The following is a 20953-nucleotide window of genomic DNA, read 5'->3' as shown; positions in this document are numbered from 1 at the left end:
ATCTCTCATTTAGATTATTGCAACTCCCTCTATAATGGAATCACCCAAAAAGAATTACGTCGAGTGCAGCTCATTCAACCTACGGCAATTAAACTCATCATTAAAGTAGGAAAATATGATCACGTTACCCCTCTCCTGCGAGAAGCACATTGGCTACCCATAACACATCCTATCACTTATAAAACTTTACTGCTGGTCTTTAAAATCAAACTCTCGCGTCTCCCACCCTTTCTCGGCAGACTCATCATCCCCTATTGCTCTTCCCGGACCCTTGGATCGGCTGACCAGAATTTATTGACCGGACCTTCTATCATGGAATTCTACTACACTAGAAATACTCATTTTTCCGTCGTAGCTCCAACTTTATGGAATGCCATGCCACCTCAACTCCGCCACGAAAACTCACTCGACAAATTTAAGAGTAAACTATTCCAAGATGCATACCATAGCGTCTAAATATCTTCTTTTGCAACAGTACAGCAGTAAATTAAACAAACCACTTTTAAGAAGCTATCCCCCTTCCTGGTGTTTATTCCGCCTCCCCCCCCTCCCCTAATTCATTTGTTTCAATGATGTAATTATTAACTTTCCTCCCTTTTTACCCTCAACTCATGTTCGTATTCGTAATTTGTCTATTTAATGTTCACATTTCCTCCTCCTACCCCCCTTCTAAAATTTATTTGAATCATTATTTTTAGCTTTGTAAACCGGCCAGGTGCACGTCGATGGTCGGTATATCAAAATTGAATTAAACTTGAAACTTAAAATCAATCTTAAAATTTTTCTCTTGAAAGACCCTTATGAGATTTACGATTGATAATGGGGGGGGGGAGGGGGAAGCCAAAATGCTTGCTCCAGTCAACCCCCACTTCCCTGATATTTTCCCCTATACCTCTTCCTTTTATTTTTAATATTGTATCCTTACCCTTTCTCCCTTCGTTTCCATTTTTGTTTCTATAATTACTTTTATCCCCTCTCCTTTTACTAAGCTGCGTTAGCGGTTTTAGCGCACGCTACACGCTAACGCCTCCATAGAGCTGGCGTTAGTATTTTCCGCATAGCATGGGGGTTAGCGCGCGCTAAAAACGCTAGCGCAGCTTAGTAAAAGGAGCCCTAAGGTGCGCCAACCGATTAGCGCGCACTAATCGAATTAACACATCCATAGACTAACATGCACGCTGTCACAAACCCCCTTGCAGTCCAGGGCTGGCGTGTGACAAACACACAGATTCGGGCGCGTCCCCTTCAACTAGGGGTACCTTCAGGATTTTTAGGCGGCCTCAGACAACGGTCTAGGCCCCTCGAGATATAGGGTAAGTACAAGGTTTCACTATATCACCAAGCAAACGAGTTCTTTATGAAAGCATAAATGGTTTATTCTGACCTTCAGGTCAAAAGATATGCCACAGCAAAACAATATCACTTTGCAGGTCATTGAACAAAAATAGTAAATTGGCAAAAATCAAACTTACAGTACATTTTCAAGCAGACAAGAACTCAGTAGGCAAAAATCGTCACAGCACACTCTGTTAGCAGTTCAGCTTTTCTCACAGCTCCTATGTGCAGGCCCAAATCACACAGCTGAGACGGTTAATCTAATTAGCTCCCTGCAACAGGAGTCACAGTAACTTTCTTACAGTTCCAACTACACTTTAAACAGTGCAGCCTGCCTCTGGTTCATAAACTTGTCTTTGAATGCATTACTTGATTCAGACTTCAGGCAAGCATTATTCTCCAACTTCTCATGCTTATACAGCTCAATATATATATCCCCTTCTTCAGGTTTAACTTGGGCAGCAGAGAGAGGAAAAAAAACGATTTGCAAAAGAAAACATAAAGCACAAACAGTTTCCCTGTTGCTGCATTCTTTCATTCAGAATTCCATACCTTCTAACTGGCCTTCTACCCTAGGGCCAGCTATTTCTACCTCCATGCCTTCTACCTGGTCTGGTACTGGATAGTTTGAAGGGGTTAAGATTTCCTCCAAATCCTGCATGGGATAATCCAACACGTTTTCCTCTGCTGCCCTGTTCCACAGCTCCTCTCCTGCCTTGGGCTGTGGGAGTGACTCGCCCTCGTCACTCGCTCCTCCTCCTCCTGCTTGACTCAGCCTGCTTTTAAACAGATCAGAGCCAATCCCCTTCAGCCTGTAGCGGGGGATGGGTTTTGGCTCTACAGCAGTTTTTCTCTGCCTAGGTTTTTCTACTGCAGCTACCTTCCTCGTGGCTTCACTAGTTGCTCTAAAGCCAGGAGGCCGTTGTTGCCAATCTGCCTGCCTCTGTTCCAGTTCACTATCTCTTTGGTTATGGGGGCAAGGGAGGTCAGCCTCAAGGTGAGTGCCAGAATCGATCTGGTCTGCTCTTCTGCATCCGATCCTATCAGGGACCGGACTAGTGCTGGTGCTGGGTTTGTCACAACGCGTTAGCATTTAGTATGCACTAACTCAATTAGCGCGCACTAATCAGTAAGCGCACCTCAGTAAAAGAGGGCCTTAGTTTTGTATGTCTATTCCCCCGATTTTTAACTAATTCTTGTAACGCTAACAATGTAAACCGCTTTGGATCGTGCAAGCGGTCTATCAAGACTTATTCAACTTGAAACTTAGGCTACGTCTCTTGCTGTTATGCCTTCATGAGGCTCTGTTTGGAATGTAGCCATCTCTTTTATGGCAGATAATGAGAGTTCTGCTGTCTCCGGCAAGTTCTTCGATAGAAAAGAAACGAGTGAAACGGCATTCAGCAAAATTTGATGCCGGGATCAATTGTTCGGGACTAATTTATAGCAGGCAGTTAGAGCGGGATAACGTAAACCAAAACCATATGATCCTGATTTCTGAAATTCATAAAGACATACAATTGCGATTACAGCTGAAACAATTCCTTAGGCAAAATATTTGGGAGCTTCAAAGCCTCCAAACCAAACTACAGTAAAAATAAACACATTGAAATTCAAGGGATGCCTTGCTCTCAGCGACAAAACGTTCCTGGCTGTGTTACCCTGCACATGAGCTCAACCCTTAACAATGCACTTTATTAACAGGTAGCCTGAGGCAGGTTTAGAATGGGGGGTGTTGTGTTTTTTTCTTTTCAAACTGCTTTTTTTCTCTATAAAACTCTGCATACTGTTGCCTTCTTCTGCATCCTACCCCATTCATTATTTTTATTTTTTTCTGTTTGAAAGAATAAGCAGGGAAATGTTAAGAAATTTCAGGAAAATTGGGAGCCATTAACAAGATACTGTAAAGATTGAAATTACTGCATAGAATAAATATTAATTTTTTTTTCCTTTTGTTCATACACATCCAGGGTGGGGTGGGGGGAGGGGAATATTTTATGATTTCTTTCACTTATGAATATTTGTTGAGTATAAGGGAGGGGGGATAATTGACACGAGTTAGAATTTGAAGATATATTAAGTGATGTTAAAGTATAAAATGTATGTATTTTATGTTACACTTATTGTGAGTTTAAAAATGAATAAAGATTAAAAAAAAAGAAAGAGTAAACAGCCCTTCTCAAGGTTTCAAGGTTTAAAATTTATTAGTATTTGATTAGATCACTTATTAAGTGTTTCTAAGCGAAATGCGCCAATAAAATTATAAAAACATTAAATATCATACAGCTTAAAAAGTAATCACAATAAAAACATTTGAAATAAAACGAGTACATATACTAACTGGTATTTCTTATAGTGAGCCTCCAATTAAGTTTGTTTAAGTCTAAATTTCATTTCTTCCATTTTCACTCAGGTTTCCTACATGTTTGCTTGAGTTCTCTATGATATGGTGTAAAACCAAGGAGAATTCCTAACATGAGAAATGGATTTGGTAACAAGAGGAGCGAGAGTTAAATATGTACTCTCGGAAATTGTTCTCCAGTTAACCCAGCTACCGTAAGAAAGTTCTTCTCCAGCCTCTCAGCATACGAGAGGTTTTCCATACCCTTTATCATTTTTGTCGCTCTTCACTGGACCCTCTCGAGTATCGCCATATCTTTCTTTAGGTACGGCGACCAGTACTGGACGCAGTACTCCAGATGCGGTCACACCATTGCCCTGTACAGCGGGAGGATAACTTCCTTGGTTCTGGTCGTGATACCTTTTTTGATAATGCCCAACATTCTGTTCGCCTTTTTTGAGGCCGCTGCGCATTGTGCTGCCGGTTTCATTGTTTTATCCACCAAAACCCCCAAGTCCTTTTCTAGGTTGCCTTTTCCCAATGTCATCCCCCCCATCATGTAGTTGTACATCAGGTTCCCTTTCCCTATGTGCATAACTTTACATTTCTCCACATTAAAACTCATCTGCCATTTATCTGCCCACTCACTCAGTTTGTCCAGGTCCCTTTGGAGTTCTTTACATTCCTCTACAGATCTAACCTTACCGGAGAGTTTTGTGTCATCCGCGAATTTTATAACTTCACACTTTGTCCCTGTTTCCAAGTCATTAATAAATATATTGAATAGCAGTGGTCCCAGCACTGACCCTTGTGGGATGCCACTCATGACCCCTTTCCAGTCAGAATAGTGTCCCTTTACTCCTACCCTCTGTTTCCTGTTTGCCAGCCAGTTTCTGATCCATCTGTGTATGTCCCCTTCTACCCCATGGTTCCACAGTTTCCTTAGAAGGCGCTCATGAGGTACCTTGTTGAAGGCTTTCTGGAAGTCCAGGTATACTATGTCTATGGGGTCACCTTTGTCCAAATGTTCGCTTATCCCCTCGAAGTGCAGCAGGTTACATATATTAGTTGGCAAAGGCACTATACAGTACTCCCCTGATATTCGCGGAAGTTCAAAAAAACAGAAATGCGGTTTTTCACCTGTCAAAAGACAGGGGAGGCAGGAGAGGGCAGCTAGAGAGGCAGGAGAGGGCAGCTGGAGTGCTGACGGGTGAAGAAAATCACTTGCGGTCTTCTCCAACCGCCTCTTCCTATAGTAAAGTTGGGCTACACCAATCAGGAGATGCTTTGACACACAGCTCCTGATTGGTGTAGCCCGATTTTCCCCTTAAATAAATAGGAAGTGAGTTCCATGTTTGAGGGGCTGTGACAGAAAAAATGAATTGCCGCCGTGTGTTAATAATTTTAAGGGAGGTAATCATCAGTAAATGTTGCTCATTTGATCTCAATAATCTTTTTGAGGTGTAGGGAATCAGTAGCTTATAAATAAAAGCAGGCGTTTTATAAAGTAATGGATTGAGTGTAAGCAAACTTAATTTATATGTTAACCGGTGAGCTACTGGAAGCCAATGTGCTTTCTTAAGGAGAGGTGTCAGGCCTATATTCTATAAACCTACCGGCACTTAAGCTACATGAAAAAACCCTGTTTAAATGATGTTTTAAATTGATTTTCAAGGTGCCTACCAGCACCTAATAAAACAGTGCCAGAATCACCTCCGTAGGCGCCTGATGCCATTGTAGGCATGGCTAATATCGGAAGAGGCATTAGGCTTGATTCACGTCAAAGGTAGGTGCCGGAAATGTAGGCCTTGAAAACCCTTTCTGGCGCCTACCTTTTGCCGGAGGTGCGGTTCTCTAAATGGCGCCATCATGTGATTGTCCTAACTGTCAATGGAAAAACAGTTTGTTCAACTAATAAACCGACAACTGGATATGAACAAACCGGCGCAGATTTTACTTTGCGTCCAAGACCTCAAACACCCAAGACACTACTTCAGTGTATTTCGTGTCCTTACCGGGGTGAAGTGTTCCTCATCGGTCTTGTTTCAAAATTATTTATTTTGTGCAGGCAAAAACAAATTTTACCACTACGGTGCAATAATTGATATTAAGAAGAGCACTGAACTTGTGGCCCAACGGCTACCCAGCCGTTTCACTGGTAAGTTTCCTCAGGGGCTACTGCTCTTCAAATTCTCATTTATGTCTTTTTAAACGTTTAAAGTTCTGTACTCACGGAGGCTCTCCTCGCCCCACTCAGATTAAGATCTTGGACACAAAGTAAATCTGCACCGGTTTGTTCATATCCAGTTGGCCATCATGTGACTGACACACAATCAGCGGTGCCATTTAGAGAATCAGGGCCTACCAATGCCTAAGAGCACTTAGGCGCCGCTGGGCACAAGTTTGTAAACAGCACCCAGCAGCTGATGGAGAAGCACGCCAAATGGCACCTAGGAACACTGTTTATAGAAAGCGCGCAAAATGGAACCAGAACATGGAGCCAGGGACTAAAATTGCAATGCTTTATTGAAATTTATAACAAAACGCACACCGCAACCTTGGCCTAAACCTTGACCCTATGTGGACTGTGTTTTGGCAAAGATTGCCTTCCTCAGGGCTCCTGTGTCCGTGTTGACGCGGCTGAAGTTCCGTGGGGGCGTAGCCAGAGGTTGTGGTAAAAGTGGATAGTGTAGTTGGTTTTAAGAAAGGTTTGGACAAATTCCTGGAGGAAAAGTCCATAGTCTGTTATTGAGAAAGACATGGGGGAAAAACTGCTTGCCCTGGATCGGTAGCATGGAGTATTGCTACTCCTTGGATTTTGGCCAGGTACTAGTGACCTGGATTGGCCACCGTGAGAACGGGCTACTGGGCTTGATGGACCATTGGTCTGATCCAGTAAAGCTATTCTTATGTTCTTATGGAAAGCTGAGGCAAATCGTTGTAGAAAAACCCGCAAGCAAATACTTATAATTTTCAATAAAGCGTTGCAATTTTAGTCCCTGGCTCCAAGTTCTGGTTCCACTTTGTGTGTTTTTTGGATACTCCTTTTGTGCTGTGGAACCTCGATCCTTTGTGTCTGACTTGGGGCCCCCTGCCTCTGTCTGTGTGCCCATCCAACGGCAATTTATGGAATCAGGGCCTACATACTGATCCCCCAAAATATCACAGGACGTCTGAGCGCACTCCATGTTAGTGCTTTTTTTCCCCTGCGGTATGTACACATTAGTGCTTGCCACAGCTTAGTAAAAGGGCACCTTCGTGTTGAATCCATAGTCTCAGTGTGTTATCACTGTTAGCAATGACTCACTTCTGGGCTGAGTGACAGAAAGTACTAACAACACCAAAATTTATCTACACATTCATTGCCACTCCTAGCCCTTAGCACCATATACAGTAAGTATGTGCACTTCTTAGAGCATATTATCTTTTAAAAAAAAAAAAATCAAGCAGTGTGCACATTTAATTGAAAAATGATGCCTTATCGTGCACAGTTGCCAGAATTTTTCCACAATCCTACGTTGGTCTCTGACTTTGCTGCACGCTTTTGCTTAACTGGAACTGGGATTATATACTGTTGCATGAGCAACATTCTGGAAACTTGAGTTTTTCAAGTGGGTACATGTTAACGAGTCCAATTCCCACATGAAAGCTTTGTGGGGAAAATTGCTGACTCTCCACATAGCTGAATTTGAACTGGACAGGGCTGATCTAACATACCGTGGTTTCAACGGAAGTTCTATCACAGTCAAACTAAGATGCTTACACTATAGGTTTTTTTTTAACCTTTTTTTTAATTATTATTATTATGCTGGTCAACAATCAAGAAATTTTTAAAATCCGTTCAACTCGGCTCTGGACATATTCAATTTCTACCCTTATAGCATTTCTTGAAATGAAAGTTGAGGGAATTTTGGCTCGATTAGGATCTTTGAGTTAAGTCTTGTGGTTGATGTTAAAAACTCTGAAATTCTACTCGCACCAAAAGTATGAAGAGAATCTTAACATATGTAGATTTTGTCTTGCCTTTTTGTATTCAAAGGATTACAGCCAAAACATATTTTATTAATGTTTATAATTAACTCCAATATTGCAATAAATAATCATTTTAGAAGCAGTTAGAAGCGTATATCTGTGACATTGTTTTGGCATGCTTTTAATGCACTGATCTGTATTCATCTATTTTATTCTCTTTGGCACTTTTGTTGAACATTCAGTCGTATCAATTTCTAGTCCCTTCTTCGGAACTTGAGAAAACATTGTGACAACATAAACTGGATTAAATACATACAAGATGTTGTAGAAAAGCATTGTTGGGAATTGGAACAGTGAGTAAGAAATCTAAAAAAAAAAGCAGACTAGTAAGGAGGCTAAATAGTGACCACAAAGTAAAAAAAATTCTGAAAAAACTACTAGACATGCTGCCCTGTTAATCAAATTCAAATGATGAAAGGACAGAAATAGCTACCAAAAAAGTCTATAAATGAACCAAACTGCAAAGTTACTAACAATTGTACATAAGAACATAAGACTTGCCATACTGGAACAGACTGAAGGTCCATAAAGCCCAGTATCCTGTTTCCAACAGTGGCCAACCCAGGTCCCAAGAACCTGGCAGAAACCCAAAGAGTAGCAACATTCCAGAGCTGAGATTGTGATGTCATAATGCCTCATTCCACCAGTATGTAAGAGCCAAACTCATCAGTGATGTCACAATGGCTTGGTTGTCATATATTTGGCTCACATAAGAGTATAAGAGCTGCCATACTGGGACAGACCGAAGGTCAATCAAGCCCTGTATCCTGTTTCCAACCAAGGTCCCAAGTACCTAGCTAGATCCCAAGTAGTAAAACAGATTTTATGCTGTTTATCCCAGGAACAAGCATTGGATGTCCCCAAACCATCTCAATAATGGCCTATGGACTTCTCTTTTAGGAAATTATCCAAACCTTTTTTAAACCCTGCTAAGCTAACTGATTTCACCACATTCTCTGACAACAAATTCCAGAGTTTAATTACACATTATGTAAATAAATATTTTCTCTAGTTTGTTTTAATTAGTAGCTTCATCGCATGCCCCTTAGTCCTAGTATTTTTGGAAAGAGTAAATAAATGACTCACATCTACCCTTTCCACTTCACTCAGTATTTTATAGACTTCTATCATATCACCCCCGAGCCGTCCCTTCTCCAGTACTGGTCGCCGTACCTAAAGAAAGATATGGCGATACTCGAGAGGGTCCAGAGAAGAGCAACTAAAATGATAAAGGGCATGGAAAACCTCTCATATGCTGAGAGGCTGGAGAGGCTGGGGCTCTTTTCCCTGGAAAAGCGGAGACTTAGAGGGGATATGATAGAAACTTATAAGATCATGAAGGGTATGGTGAAGGTAGAGAGAGACAGATTCTTCAGACTGGCGGGGGCAACAAAAACTAGAGGGCACTCAAAAAAATTGAGGGGAGATAGATTTAGAACAAATGCTAGGAAGTTCTTCTTCACCCAGAGGGTGGTGGACACTTGGCATGCGCTTCCAGAGGAGGTGGTTGAGCAGAGTACGATTTTGGGTTTCAAAAAGGGATTGGACGAGTTCCTGAAGGGAAAGGGGATCCAGGGGTATAATGAGTAATAGATCACTACAGGTCATTGACCTGGAGGGCCGCCACGGGAGCGGACTGCTGGCGTGATGGACCTATGGTCTGACTCGGCAGAGGCAATGCTTATGTTCTTAATAGCCTGAGCCACTTTAGCCTTTCCTCATAGGGAAGTCATCTCATCTGTTTTATCATTCTTGTCATCCTTCTCTGTACCTTTTCTAATTCCACTATATATTTTTTTTTTAGATACAGCGACCAGAATTGCACACAGTATTCAAGGTGTGGCCATACCATAGAGCGATACAAGGGCATTATAACATTCCCATCTTTGTTTTTCATTCCCTAACTCATAATTCACAACATTCTATTTGCTTTCTTAGCTCCCGCCACACATTGAGCTGAGTTTTTCAACACATCCTCAATGATGACACCTTGATCCTTTTCCAGCATCACAGAACTATAGTTCGGGTTCCTCTTTCCCACACGCATCACTTTGCACTTGCTCACATTAAACGTCATCTGCCATTTCGATGCTCACGCTCACAGTCTTACAAGGTGTTCTTGCAATTTTTCACAATCCTCTTGCGATTTAACATCTTCGAGCAACTTTGTGTCATTAGCAAATTTAATTATCTCATTAGTCATTCCCATTTCTAGATCATTGATAAATAGGTTAAAAAAGCAGCGATCCCAGCACAGACCCCCAGGGAACCCTACTATTTGCCTTTCTCTCAATTGAGAATATTGTTCATGTAAACTTACTCTCTATTTTCTGTCTTTCAACCAGTTCTTAATCCATAATAGGACATTACCTCCTATCCCATGACTTTCTAATTTCCTCAGACAGCCTAAACATTCACACAAACTAATCTACATTCATTCATTTCATCTACTCTACCTGAGAACTCAGAACTCCTAGCTGTCTGCTGTGAGAGACATCTTTCTCTACCTCATCCTTTCTTTGGGGACAAAACTTCTGGAATGTATATGACATACCTTTCAAGATAGTCTCCACAGCCGCACTACGCCCCAGGCCCTAAAATAGCCCAGACAACTAGAACTGAACCATAACCCATTGAAGAAGCCACATGAAACTGGCACATGCAAGTCAAGACCTGTAAGAAGACCTAACAGAACCCCAAAAAATAAAACCCAACACCCGCAACTTCTCCTCACCATGGTTTATAGAGAACCTCAGGAAAAAGAAGAAAGAACTAAGAAAACCCGAAAGAAATTGGTGCAAATCCAAAGACAAAAAGAACAAAGCCTGCTGGAATAAACTACTACAAGTGTACAAACTAGCAATCCATGATGCAAAAAAAACAACAACAACCTACTATACTAATCTCCTGCTGACAGCTCCAAACAGATCAAAAAACCTCTTCACACTGACAAAAAACTTGCTCACGGCCTCACAAAGAAATTTTTTTTAAACCCTACAAATCAACCTGGATAGTGAAATCCTCTCCATCTACTTCCAAGAAAAAATAGATCACATACACGCAAATCCTGATTTAACACCCTATACCCCAACAAATGCCCAGAACCCCCCCCCACCCCCTTCTTTGAGAGAACCTAGAACTGAAACCCTCAATTGCCTTGAACTGGCATCTCATGAAACAATCACCACCCTTTGACCCTCTGGAACCATCCTCAACCCTTGTCCTCCAAACCTCTGAAGGCCTCAAAAGACGCCTTTATCGAATCGATCCTACCTCTAAAAAATTCCTCCCTGCGATCAGGAACAGCACCAAAAACCTGGAAATCGGCAATCATCATACTGATCTTAAAAAAAACAACGCTGGATCCAAATGAATCCGGCAACTACAGACCGGTCTCCAACCTTCCCTTCATCTCCAAGATCCTTGAAAAAACTGTGCTTTCACAACTCCTGGCCTTTGTCGACAGACAGAATGCCCCCTCCCCTTACCACACAGGATTCAGGAAATTCCTTAGCACAGAAACAGTCTTAGTGGACATTATCAATGACTGCTGGAACATATTAGACAAAGTGAATGATAGGCTACTGGTCCTTTTAGACCTCAGTGTCGCCTTCAGTACCACTGATCACCCTTGCCTCCTCCCCAGACTCTCAAATATTGGAATACATGATCGAGAGCTCCAATGGTTCTCATCATTCCTGAGCCAAAGGACCCAAAGTGTCCTACTAAGATCTACTCTATCGCGACCTAAACCAATAAAATATTAAATACTGCAGGGCGCCCTCCTGTCCCCTTTGCTTTTCAACCTCTATATCAGACCGGTAATAGATATCATCTTAAAATACCAAATAAAGATCCACTCATTTGTCGACGATATAAACGGCATCTACCGCTAGCTTAAACCAGAATGTTCAAATCTCCAAACTCCATGACTGCCTCTCAGAAATAAAAAGCTGGATGACCTGAAACAAGCTGCAACTAAATGCGGTAAAAACTGAACTTCTGGCAGCTATGGAAAATCAGATGATACTACTTAGAGCCAGACTTGCTCAACTACTATGTGCTTTTGTTCTCTTCCGCATGGACTAATGCAAAATGCTCCTAAATGGGCTCACTACAAAAAACATCCATCGACTACGAGTACAAAATGCTGTCATCCGACTCCTGAAAAATCTTAACATACAAGACCCGATCACCCTAGCGCTGTCTACCATGCTATAAATTCTCATGCTATCTCCACTACACAATATTTGCCATCCCATGTCTACCGCGTTAGGTTCTACCATGTTACATATCATACTGCCATGTCATACTAGATTAACCCATGTAGAGTTCCCCAAGGATCACCCCTATCTCCCACACTCTTCAACCTATATATTGCCTCCCTAAGCTCCCACCTAGACAAACTAGGCATTACCTCCTACAGCTACGTAGATGACATCACCGTACTCCTCCCTTTCAACCAACCTGAGAACCTCCATGATAGGCACAATACACAGAACACTTGAAAACGTAGCAACATGGATGAAAGAACACAAACTAAAACAACACTGATAAAACAAACTTCATCCTCCTAGAAAACAGCAAAACCCCAACATTGACTAACCTAGTAATAAACTCAGTCTCATACCCCATTCAACCTACACTAAAACTCCTTGGAGTACTGATAGACAGAGGCTGTACCATGCAACCACAAATCAACAAAATAATAAAAACATCATTCGCAACCACGAGAAACCTAAGAAAAGTCAGAAAATTCTTTGACAGAAAACAATTCCAACTCATAGTTCAATCACTAATCCTAGGCCTACTGCAACATATTATATCTCCCTTGCCCAGCAACCATGATAAAACAACTTCAAACAATACAAAACACAGCCCTAAGACTTATCTATTCACTGAAAAAAATGCGACCACATCACAGAAGCTTACCACGACTCACATTGGCTCCCAATACAAGCCAGAGTACACTTCAAATTCCACTGCCTTCTTTCAAAGCTATAAACGGAGACAGCCCTAACTACTGGAACAATCGACTAACTCAATCCACCTCAACCAGACACAGGAGAACCCACACACCCGCCAACCAAAAATGTCAAACGAAGAAAAATGTATGACAACCTACTGGCCACCAGAGCAGCGAAACTGGACTGACAACTCACCAATCTGCTGACTTCGACCACAGACTACAAAACCTTCAAAAAAGAAACAAAAACCCTACTCTTCAAAAAATACATAAAACCAATATAACACAACCAAACGTGTTCCGAACTCCTCCTGAAATTACCAACTACTCCTTAACAAATTAGAAAATGTTCAAACTATTCCTTAAGTACTTCTTAGGATCCTAACAATATGTTCTTCTTATTATCATAACAATTCTTATGTAATCCGCCTTGAACCGCAAGGTAAAGGTGGAATAGGATTCACTGTCATGTAATGTAATTAACCACACTTATATATCTACTATACTATGATTGTCATGCAATGTTTGTATACAACACTGTTTGCCATACTATATTTGCCATACTATGCTTGTATATATAATGCTATGGTTGCCATGCTTTATTAGCCATGTATTACTATGTTTAAACATAGAGAAAAAGGATCTTTTTAAACAAAATCCAACCCACAACTATAATAATCCAAACAAAACAGAGTTCATCGGAAATATAAATATCCTTTCATCTAAATGTAATATTTAGCTCAAAGAGTGCCTTCAAAATTTTTCTTTATTTAGTTAAAACAAATTTATCATTTTTCCTCTAATTCATAACAAACCCCATCAAAACAACCCTCACGTGGTCAAAAAGGAGGAAGGTATATCATACACAGTGCATAGGAGTAAAAGAGGCCGTATGTTTGCCATGCTATGTTTTTACCCTGCTTTGTTAACTATGTTTTTGCCATCTCTCTCAGACAATGTCCTGCCATGTCATGTATGCCATCACCTTGTATTAATAAACTTTAATATGCATGTACACTTGAAACCCGTTCTGAGCTTTCCAGGGAGGACGCGATATAAAACCAAATAAAATGAGGAACTTTGTCAAACGTCTTTTGAAAATCCAAAATGCACAATATCAGCCGGCTCACCTTTATCCACATGTTTCATTCACCCCTTCAACAACAAGAAAAAAATGTAGTACATTGATGAGGCAAGATTTCCCTTGACTAAATCCATGTTGGCTTTCTCTCATTAATCCATAGAAAGCTTTCAAAACAATAACAGTGATGGTCTCAGAGAAACAAATAGGAACATATAAAGACATGTCATAGTAACATAGTAACATAGTAGATGACGGCAGATAAAGACCCGAATGGTCCATCCAGTCTGCCCAACCTGATTCAATTTAAATTTTTTTTTTTTTTTCTTCTTAGCTATTTCTGGGCGAGAATTGTCATGCAAATGTTGCTCGTGTGTTGCTTGGGAAGAGTGTGGAGCAGTGGTTAAAGCTACAGCCTCAGCACTCTGAGGTTGTGGGTTTAAACCCACACTGCTCCTTGTGACCCTGGGAAAGTCACTTAATCCCCCCATTGCCTCAGATAGATCATGAGCCCACCAGGAAAGACAGGGACAAATGCTTGAGTACTTGAATAAATTCATGTAAACTGTTCTGAGCTCCCTTGGATAACAGTACAGAAAACTGAATAAATAAGAGTGTAAAAAGTTTGAGCCTCTGACAACCAGAGCTGGTATTGTGATGTCATAATGCCTCATTCTACCATGGTACTACTCGAAAGAAGAGCGACTAAAATGGTTAAGGGGCTGGAGGAGTTGCCGTACAGTGAGAGACTGGAGAAACTGGGCCTCTTCTCCCTTGAAAAGAGGAGACTGAGAGGGGACATGATCGAAACATTCAAGATATTGAAGGGAATAGACTTAGCAGATAAAGACAAGTTGTTCACCCTCTCCAAGGTAGAGAGAATGAGAGGGCACTCTCTAAAGTTGAAAGGGGATAGATTCTGTACAAACGTAAGGAAGTTCTTCTTCACCCAGAGAGTGGTAGAAAACTGGAACGCTCTTCCGGAGGCTGTTATAGGGGAAAGCACCCTCCAGGGATTCAAGACAAAGTTGGACAAGTTCCTGCTGAACTGGAACGTACGCAGGTGAGGCTGGACTCATTTAGAACACCGGTCTTTGACCTGGGGGCCGCCGCGTGAGCGGACTACTGGGCACGATGGCCCACTGGTCTGATCCAGCAGCGGCAATTCTTATGTTCTTATGGACACCGAAATAAAGCTTTGTGACCACGGTGAATTCTGGAATGTTTTGTTCTCTCCTTGGACGTCACCACTCCTTACTTTGTGAAAAGGGGTTTAAGCCAGAGCCTCAAGAGGGCCAAGAGAATAAGAAAGGAGATGAATCAGAAGATTTCAGGGGCATAAAGCTGCTGCTAGTTCTACATCCATAAAGGGGGAAAGGATTGGAGACCAGGAGTGAGTGAGAGTGAATGCGGGTGATCTGATGGAGAGGAGGTAGGATCCAAGTCTTGACTGCTTCCTGCTTGTCTTAGTCCAGAGAGATTGTGGGTATTGTTTAAAAATGAAAAGCAGAAAAGAAGGATAAGTATCACTCCATAGTGGTGAAAAGAATATGCAAAGAAGTGGAGGGATGAATACGAAGATCAACTAATGGTGCAGTCATAAACGTCTTTATTATCAGTGAAAATTTGTGATGTCGGAAGACTCAGTCCATGATGTCATAAAGACTCAACATAGCCATGTTTCAGCAAAACATACACTTGTATAAGGAGTCATAATGCACACTAGTATTTAATTCGGTCCAAATATAATCCAATAAAAGACTGCCCACATGGAATAAAACACTGATTTTAATTAGAGGCACAGAGTGGTCAAATTACTTTTACAGATTCAGTGCTCTTCAACTACATCTCCCACCACCCAAAGAGCAAAAAAACCCCAAAAAATCCCATAGGCTTCTCATCATCTTATCACAACAGAAGGAATCCTCATCAGCTGAGTCAGATTTGGGGATTCCTGACGGCTCAACTGATGGGGATTCCCCCTGCCAGGATCAGCTGAGCCAACAAGCCCTACACCCCTCCCCCAAGTTCCCTTGACATCCCCCACATCCTCCTGACATCCCCCACATCCTTCCAACACCCCGGACCTTCCCCGACATGCCCTGACATATCTGCACACACACACACACACACACACACACATCCCCCCAACACTCCTGGGCCCCACTCCCACATCCCCCGGAACACCCCCCCCCCATACTTTCAGAAGAGCAAACGGCAGGAGGGAAGCTCACTCTCTCCTGCCCTCAGGGCCGTGTGCTGCAAATGATGGGGTTTCCCTCTCCCAATGCATCTTGGGATGCAGTGGGAGGGGCCAAAAGCCCTGAATGGCTCAAAATGGCAATTTTGCCTGTCTCAGCAGCCTGATTGTGTGGATGTAATCCTAGGCAGGTCACAAATAAAAAATCTGCTCATGGGATCAGAGCTGTGCCTCCTAATTTGCTCTTCTGCACAGGCACCGAGCACAGTTCCTCCCCCTTTTACTGGGCTGCTCAGCACAAATAGCATGCAGGCAAAACAAAATCACTCCCAACCCGGTAGATTATACTGGATTGCTGGAGCTTTGTGCAGCAGGCCCTCAGTCCTTGCAGCCTTCTACATTGTTACAATTAGAAATTAAGCCACGTTTCACCCATTTCATTGAGGACTACCGGTACTCGCAAATTAATACTGCCATAGAAATGAATTTATACTAAACAATGTTATGTTCAGAGACATGGAAAATTTTATGGCCAAAGTTATTCAACTTATTATATGAATAAAAACAATTCACATCCAACATCTGAAAAGGTGGTCAGAGAGCTTCATGCATCTCAGTATAGTCAAATTAATATCACTTTATCCAAAGCTCTAAGCTGGCTCCTGCTCTCCATCCCGGACCTTCTACATATTATCAGCCTCATTATTATGATATCATTTTTCAAATAATGCTCTGTGCCTATATTTAGGCTTCTAAATTTTTCAAACCAAGGAAGAGAAGAAAGCAGTCTTTCAAGGGACATACTTAGACTGTTCCAGAAACCCATAATGCTATGGTTGTAAAATCGAGCCACAGGAAAAATAATTATTTCACTACCATGATGAAAACATTAAAGGGAAGATTTTCTGAAGCTTAACCAGGACCCACAAGGGACTGGCTGAATGCACTGGGGTACAGTTTCCACCGCCTAAATCTTCATGCATAAGGGTATAAAGGCACCTAACATTTGGTCACATAAGAAAGAGGTTACCATGGGGAGCTGCTCTGAGCACATGTTATGAATCTATGCATGTAACTTACAGTTTCGACAGTATGTGCAGTTTCAAGATCCCCTTTCCAGTCCATGCATATCATAGTTTGGATCAGGTAAAGTTACTTAAATGCACTTATACATCTTTCATGTGAGCAGATATGGAGAGACACTTCCGACATGACGTCCAAATCCGGATTTGGACATTATGCGGAAGCCGCACAAGAAACTCAGTAGTGAACATGACCATTTTCAAAATCTTAAATGTGTGCCTATCTCCAAACCGTTTCGGGAAAAAAAGAAAAAAAAAAAAAACCAACACATCTAAAAGAAAAACGCTCAAAACAAGCCATTGGGATGTAGGAGGAGCCAGCTGTTTTAGTAGACTGGGCACACAGTAGACTGGCAGAGCAGCGGGGCACCTTAAGGGGAACTGCAGTGAAATTCACATTAAAAAAAAACAACAACCCAGCTATACATCTCACCATAACCCCCTTACAGTATATGGTGAGCCCTCTAAAACCCACCCGAAACCTATAGGACCCAACTGTACACCACACCAATAGCCCTTATGCCTGAAGTTGTCACCTAAATATAGGTACAGTAGGATTTGGGTGGGTTTTGGAAGGCTCACACAGTCCACCATAAGTTTAGTAGTTAGAGTTGGGTATGGGCCTGAGTCCCCATCTCAACAGTTGACTACACCACCCACCAAGCTACTCCAGAAACCTGCATGCGGGACTGGCCATAACATTTGAAATTATACACTGTTTCATTCACATATTTGGGTGGTGGGAGGGAGTCAGTGACCACTGGAGGAGTGGGGGGGGGGGATCATGCCTTCATCCCTCCAGTGGTCATCTGGTCAGTTTGGACACCTTTTTTTGGCACTTTCAACTCTTAAGCCCCACTCACTGCTGTCAGATATCTATACCTACTATAATCTCCCCAACCCTAAAATGTGTTGTCTAAATTAGATTGTAAGCTCTTCTGAGCAGGGACTGTCTATTGTATGTTAAAATGTACAGCGCTGCATACGTCTTTTCAGCGCTATAGAAATAATAAATAGTAGTAGTTATTCATTGTTAAAACAGGTCTAGCCCCAAACATCTAAATTGTCCTTCGATGTTTTCTAAAATTTTCGACTACTGCAGAAAAATGTCCAGGTCATAAGCCCACACAATCCCTGCCTCTAACGTGCCCCCTTGATATTTAGACAGACGAACAGCATAGAAATCCATCTAAAAAATAGGTTTCAAAAATAGCAAGTTGGAAGGGTTTGGCGAGAAAAACGTCCATCTGCCCCTTAGTGCCTCATTTTGGATGCTTTTCTTTTTTGAAAATGAGCCCCATAAGTGACATTTGGTTTGACATTTGTACGTTATCACAATGTACAACTTCTTGATGTCCTAGCACAGGGGTAGGCAATTCCAGTCCTCGAGAGCCGGAGCCAGGTCAGGTTTTCAAGATCTCCACAATGAATATGTATGAGATGGATTTGCATGCACTGCCTCCTTCAGATGCAAATCTATCTCATGCATGTTTATTGTGGATATCCTGAAAACCTGGCCTGGTTCCAGCTCTCGAGGACTGAAATTGCCTACCCCTGTCCTAGCTGATCTGTTCCCTGATTCTTGCCCTAAGTCAGGGGTAGGCAATTCCGGTCCTCGAGAGCTGGAGCCAGGTCAGGTTTTCAGGATATCCACAATGAATATGTATGAGATGGATTTGCATGCACTGCCTCCTTGAGATGCAAATCTATCTCATGCATGTTTATTGTGGATATCCTGAAAACCTGACCTGGTTCCAGCTCTCGAGGACCGGAATTGCCTACCCCTGTCCTAGCTGATCTGTTCCCTGATTCTTGCCCTAAGTCAGGGGTAGGCAATTCCGGTCCTCGAGAGCTGGAGCCAGGTCAGGTTTTTAGGATCTCCACAATGAATATGTATGAGATGGATTTGCATGCACTGCCTCCTTCAGATGCAAATCTATTTCATGCATGTTTATTGTAGCTATCCTGAAAACCTGACCTGGTGTCCTAGCACAACTTCAGGTCTTCATCCACAGCCTTCTATTCTTGTGTTGCTGGTATGCGTTCTGTTTGCAATTAGAAAGCACGTTTTTCACATGCTTACACTAGTCACTTTTTTTTAATATTCTTTATTCATTTTTAAAACTTACAATAAGCGCAACATAAGATAAAATCATTTTACACTTAAACATCACTTAATAATCTATCAAAATTTAAATCAGATCCAGTATCCCCTCCTCCCTCATATTCAACAACTTTCTTTAAATATAAGAAAACATAGAATAACCCCCTCCCCCAACATTATTTGCACTCATAAGAAAACAAAAAAGTACCCCCACCCTCCCCCCACCTTGGACATGCATATTCAAGGGGAAAAAATGAAATTCATTCTATACAATATTTTGTGAATGGCTCCCAAACATCCTGAAATTTCTTAAAATTCCCCTGCTGCATGGCAATTACTCTCTCCATTTTAAAAATGTGACATAAAGAATTCCACCAAAAGCTGTAATTCAGACGGTCCCAATTTTTCCAGTTTTTCATAATATGCTGTATGGCAACCCCTGTCATAATGAGTAAAAGTTTGTTATTATTAGAAGATATTTGGCTCTTAGCTCTCATTGATGTACCAAATAACACAGTATCATATGATAATGCCACCGGATTTTCCAGTAAGTTATTTATTTGATCCCAAATTGATTTCCAAAAAACAAGTATCAATGGACAATAGAATAGTAAATGATCTAATATCCCAGCTTCAAGATCTATTAGACTTAGATACTAGTCACTTTTACACGTTGACGAAAGCTCACAACACTCCATTTTCTTACATATATGGTATCATCCATAGGACCCCTGAAGAAGACTGTATTGTCGAAACACAGACCATATCGGAACCATAGCTTCCAGAATTTGGGGTCCAAGATACTTTTATGTGGATTTTTAATTTTCAATTTTTAATAAAGCATACATCTTGAACATCACTTCCTCCACCGAGTTTTTTGATTTTGTCCGATTCCTGTCTTGTGGAGCAACAAGGGTAATTTTTTTTTTTTTTTTTGCTTGTACCTCCTATCCAAAACATTTTGACTGGTGCAAGCCCTCAGATATTGGTGGAGAAAACACCCCTCTTAGATATACACCCCTCCTCTATGCACAATGCTAAAAAAGTCTGTAAACTGAAGGAAACAAGATGAACATAGAGAAAAAGTAGAAGTATGGAGCACGGAAATACCACGAAGAAACATTATTCCACCAGAACCTCAATCTGTTGAAAAATACCACAACAAAAGCTTTTGTTTACATAATTCTACAAATACTCCCAGGGCAAGTATGTACACACACAGAAAACGCCAGCCCACAAAATAATTAGCTCTGGATAGGCAAGAAAGAACACATGGCAAGAATCAGAAATAGAATGTCACCATCCCAGCTTTAAAAACAGCAGACCACACAAGAAAACCGCGCCAGTGCCAGACCAGAAACCAGAGAGGCAAGTCAGAAAAGTTTTCTGCTCATGTATGAGCAGAAAACCAAAGAGAAACGTCAACCACAACTCAGCAACTGAGTGATCAGATAAAGAAGGAACAGCCAAACCCCAAACATTAGACATTGGCTATTTTCAATGATATGCTCATATTTTATATCCATGTATCAGCACAAAGTTCAGACAGAACTTTAAAATGGCTCCTTATTATCTTTATGTGGCTGTGTTTCTTCATTTGTCTTCAGTCATTATAGATGTTACTAAATAAAGCTCTGATGTGCGGGGAGAAGATGGTCTAAAGTTCCTTATATGTCTACGATAAGATCTGTACAATGCTAAGCTACAGAAAAGGCTACCTGAAATAAATCATTCATCCTACAGTGTTGTTTAAAGTACTAGGTCAAAGTACTTAAGTAAAAGTAAAGCTAAATGCATATTTTGATACTGAAC

Source organism: Geotrypetes seraphini, chromosome 3, assembly GCF_902459505.1.
Source record: "Geotrypetes seraphini chromosome 3, aGeoSer1.1, whole genome shotgun sequence".
NCBI classification, from domain to species: Eukaryota; Metazoa; Chordata; class Amphibia; order Gymnophiona; family Dermophiidae; genus Geotrypetes; species Geotrypetes seraphini.
The sequence above is the reverse complement of the archived record's forward strand: the minus strand, read 5'-3'. Positions refer to the sequence as shown.